Source organism: Helianthus annuus, chromosome 3 (genome assembly GCF_002127325.2).
Source record: "Helianthus annuus cultivar XRQ/B chromosome 3, HanXRQr2.0-SUNRISE, whole genome shotgun sequence".
Lineage (NCBI taxonomy): Eukaryota > Viridiplantae > Streptophyta > Magnoliopsida > Asterales > Asteraceae > Helianthus > Helianthus annuus.
Window position 1 is genome coordinate 85807765 of NC_035435.2, and position 5227 is coordinate 85812991.

General features: G+C 36.1%; 1 long non-coding RNA gene across 1 annotated transcript; it reads right to left on the reverse strand.

Annotated features, from left to right (window-relative positions):
- Positions 1–2058: 2058 nt before the first annotated feature.
- Positions 2059–4713, reverse strand: LOC110927616. The gene is made up of 3 exons (XR_002585769.2): positions 4591–4713; positions 3769–3852; positions 2059–2210 (listed from the first exon to the last, which is right to left on the reverse strand). It is a non-coding gene; the product is annotated as an uncharacterized LOC110927616 (long non-coding RNA).
- Between the last annotated feature and the right edge of the window lie 514 nt (positions 4714–5227).

Genomic DNA, 5227 nt, shown 5'->3' on the forward strand with positions numbered 1-5227 from the left:
CATAAGACATATTTATAATCCCATTCTATCTAATTACCCAAGGGTTCTTGTGTCACCTTGATATAAGGCATGGGGGGATTAAAATAATCAAGTTGTAAGTGTTTGTCCCCTATTACTAACCGAGTTCAGTTATGGGGGGGGGGGTTCCATAGTTGATTTCTAACTAATTGATTAAGTCTTAGTTAGTTAGTTAGAGATTTAAAATTATTTACTAGTGTGCTGTAAATTATAACGGGTGTTAGGGTATTCGGGGACCCTAACTAGCTCAGAAAAAGAGAAACAATGTAAATGACAATATTTTTGTGTTTCGGGTAAAGTCCGGTTGTTCGGTTGGATACTGATCCGTTAAAGTGCTAAATAAGTATTTAAAGTGTCGTGAATATTATTTGATGTGTGTAAAATGCAACATATAAATTACATCAAATGAGGCATAAACTAACCCTTTTTAAGTATTAATGTTGGAAAAAGAGTGTTTTTGTCTTCCTTTTATATTTTCAGGATTAAATGAGCTCAAATTAACAAAAGAAGCAAAAAGGCAGCTAAATCTAACATAAATACAAGAAAAGGAACATAAGTGGATTGCCCGACCCCTCGACAGCATCCTCCCAAGCAAAATAGAGAAGGCAGAAGACTGAACACGCCCCGTGCTCAGCCAGCACGGGGCCGTGCCCAAGAAGCAGCAGAAAAGACAAACCTATAGAAGCTTCTATTGCCCACCACGGGGCCGTGCCCAGTGAACACGGGGGCGTGGCGAAAGTACTGCAGGCGCATTAATTGTAATTGCGAATTACAATTAATGAAGAGAGAGAGTGTCAGACAGGCACGGGGCCATGCCCAGCGGACACGGGGCCGTGCCCAGCCTTCTGTTCAGCCTATAAATAGGAGTGCTTGGTTTCATTGCAACTCATCCCTTGGCACATCACCTCTCTCACACTTCATCCACCACCCACCACCACCATAACACCATCATCCACCACTATCATCCATTGTCCATCATAGAGTGTGTGAGTCGTCTCGGGATCCAAGATTGATCGTAAGAGTTCTTGACAATCAAGGCCATGTTCGCCTAAGTCTCTTACATCACTTTGTGAAGACAAGTGTTTAGTATAATACTTTTTATTTTTAATCTTTTGCACTTTTTATTTGGTTTTGTATTAATGACTTTAATAACTAGTTGCTTATGTTGAAGGTGATTCTTCCTTATCGTTTGTCCGTGGTGTCTTGGCATTATTTTACTGTCTATATAAAATAAAAGATTTTCACCATTCATATCTCCACGGTCTATATGGAGGTATGTTGGCTACCTGGTCGGGGGTTAAGGGAACGGTTTGGTAAGGGTCTTGCCCTTGTTTAGCGTTTAGAGGTCCTGCAAGGGACCTGGGTCAAATTTAGTAGGATCTCCTTCAATGCCCATAGGTATTGGATGGCGGGGATCCAAACTCTTTGACCCCTCATAAGTTAACTACTATTAATACTATAACCCGGCTATTTAGGACTGTATCCCTGCTGACTCAGACTACTTAGTCGAGGGTAACGTCACCTCCAAAAGAGGGGCCTATCATAATTTGCATTAATAACTTAATTCATTATCTTCCAATAATCCGACCCTTTAGGATTGTATCCTTGTTGACTCAAACTACTGGGTTGAGGGTAACGTCACCTTCAAAAGAGGGGCCTACTACAATAACTAAGACAATCTCTTAAACAAGTGCAAAAGTGCGAAAATAATCAAAGGTTATACTAATACACGAGTCGGATCCAAGTGATTCATCTTGTCTATCTGTTTTTACTTTTATTTTTATTTTTCAGCATTTAGTTAGTTTTATTTTTCTTAGTTTAAAAATCTTTTCTAACATTTTGATTTGGTTAGACGTTGAGGATAAACCGGTATTAAAAGCTCTTGTGTCCTTGGACGACCTCGGTATCTTACCAACACTATACTACTTCCATGATGGGTGCACTTGCTGTAACACCCTAGTTACTAATTAACGATTTTGTATGTAATTACCAACAATTAGTTGTGTAACTAAGACAACTCATATTACAAAAATTCGGGTTTATTAAAACTTTTACAATTTATAATTTATTCTACATAACGTGATCGAAATTTGTTGTTTAAAATTTACAACGTGGCAAAATGCGGAAGCATGTAACTATATCGTCTTCGGTCCTTCGTTGAGCTTGATCGTCTTCCGGCATCCAAAAAGTACCTACATTTCATAAAAACATGAAATGTTTTAGTCATACGGGATTTAATATGTATCTAAACGAGTCTGGGAAACAAAACTGATCAAAAATACATTTTTGTTCAGGGTCCACCGTAAATTACGGTGGCTACCGTAATTTACGGTAGCCCCTGAATGTTTATTCCTCCACCGTAAATCAGGAGGTTCATGGCGTAAAGTTATATGGCCTACCGTAAATTACGGTAACTACCGTAATTTACGGTGGCCTCTGCAGAATTCTCCAAGTTTGCCGTTTTCTAAAACGGCAACGTTCATAACGTTTAATCCGTTTGTCCGTTTGATCTACCGTTTCTTCCTACGTGCTTGTAACTTGATCCTCCATCATTTGGAGTTAAAATCCAGCGTCCGGATTATCAAAATTTAAGACTTTTAACTCTTCGGCTTATTACCCTTTTTACCAACTTTTGACCCCTTTGTGATTTCATCTAACAACCTGTCTGCGGTCCCTACTTCTTTTGTAAACATAACATTGTGATTGTTTCCTATTGTACAAGGCTCAAATCATGGGTTTTTACACATTCTAAACCCATTTATGTTCAAGTGCTTATTTTGACCTGTTAAGGACATTTATGTCCTTTTAAGCCCTATTTCGCTCATTTCTTCTATGCCTCATAATCCCACCAGTTTATTTTGATTAGTTTTTCCACCACAACTATGAATGTGGTGAGTTTAATGTAATAGACTATCTATTCCGAGTTTTACCCCTCAAATACGCTATTTTGCAACAATACGTATTTTAAGGCATTTAACCCTTGACAGTTTATACCTACTATTTTCAAACGCGTCTAAAGATTTCAAGATCTTAATATAAGTTCCTAAACAACGTTTATGGGTTGTTTGCCTTATTTACCCTTCAAGGGCACTTTGGTCAACATTAGCCCCTCATTTACTATGAAGGGCTTTCACCACATATATGGCCATAAAGTATATTATCCACAACTATAATTACGCGTACCTGGCTCGGGTCAATTTATTGACCCGTTTCGATACCTTGCCGCTATAATATGCTAATTCGTAGCATTTTAATCCATAAACCATTATTATCCTGTAAGCATAAGTCTTGACACATACTTATTAGTCGTCATTGGTCAAATGGCACTACAAGTCACCCTTTGACCCGTTTGGTCTAAACGACCAAACATTTTGCATTTAAATTTAGAATGGTATATATTTACATATATATATACCATTTCGTTATTTAACCCCATTTCGGCTTACGCCGTAAGGTGTCTTATTACTTTTACTTATATTTGTCGGCACACGACTAAATTACCATTTTATCCCTTTCCTTATTATGAGTTACTCCATACGGTAACATTTCCAGATTCATTTTATGCTTATCATTTACAGCTATATTACCATTTTCCAATGTTTACCCTTCATCATGGTTTTTACCAAATATTGCATATGCCCCGACTTGTATCAATTGCGTCGGGAATCCATATTTCCCAATATTGTTCTTATCGAATTTAAAACTTATAGAATAACTAATTATTCTACGAAAGGTGTAAGTTTCACTTACCTTGCATCCGAATTACGCTTTTCTTTACTCACTTGCTTCGATCGACCCGCTTCCATCCCAAGCTTCACCTAGCTTGTTAAGCGCCTACTTTCATTCATCATTCACAAGGTAGTTAGATTAGTCATTCTAAATCATGACTTTCACACCTTATGAATCTTTGACTACTTTCTTATTGAACTAAATCATAAATTATGAGTTTAATTCTTATGTCAAGACCCACTTCAAACCAAGTATGAACTCTTAACAATTTTCCCCTTTTGTTCAAGTAGTTCCTTTATACAAGTTAGTATGGTGTTTATAAACACCAATACAACATTAATTTCATTAAATCATCTAAAACCCATTTTTCATAAGCTTTAACGCATAATTATTTATAATAATCAAATCTGCGTTTTTACCCAACTTTTAGCATTTTAATCCTCACTTAGGCGTTTCATCAAACACCTAGCGGGTCAGATTTTTATATCATCAAAACCAAGTTTATGACTTGTAATTATCATATAAATTAACTTCGATTAGAAAATTTTACACAAGTCTTAACATTCATATTTCTGAAATTTACTCTTGAATTCAGATTATGCTAGAGTAAGATCATAATTCTAGGGTTTATCAAGTTTTCTTCAAGTTCATTAATCACCTACAATGGTGATTATGAACTCTATAATTAACATGAAATCTTTTAACAACATTTCACCTAGGGTTCATCCCTAGACACCATATCTCTTCTAATTTCATTCATGCATGACACAATCAAGCTCAATTTCAGTTTTTCACAATTAACCTAGAACTTGAGATGAATCAAAATACTAGAATTTTGCATACCTTATGATCCCTTCAGTGAGGTGATCACTAATTCGTGTTTAGAACTTGATTTGGGACTGAATTGAACATCCAATTGATCAATTTTTAGTGGAACTAGGGCTTGAAGGGGAGCCTGTGTCGCCCCCTGTGTTTCTTGTACGACCAGACATCTCATTTGAGGTGTTTTGGTTTTATTTTTAATTAAAACCAATAATATAAGTTTCAATTTTAACAATATTGGCCCCTCTAATTTGGGTTAGTTAATTAAGTAGGGCACAACCTACTTATTTCTAACAATATTCCCCACTTATTAACTAGGTTAAACATTCCTAATTAAATTAGTGGGTTTTTGGGAATCTATGACTGAGTTTAGTTTAAGTCCCGTTAGCTCGGGCCTTCTATAAACTTTATTTCCAAACGCATTCTTTTTCTCTTTTTATTAAATATTGGATTTAATCATATAATAATCCTAATAATTTCTGGCTAAATTTTACCACTAACGGTTCCTTAGCCGTCTTTTAGTATTAACGTGGTTTGATTACCAAACCCGTTTTTGGGGTGTTACACTTGCCCATATGTGTGTTTAGTGTTAGTGAATATCGTGTTTTATAAATTTAAAACTTGGCTAAAAGTGTAAAAAGGGCTTAAAATATACATC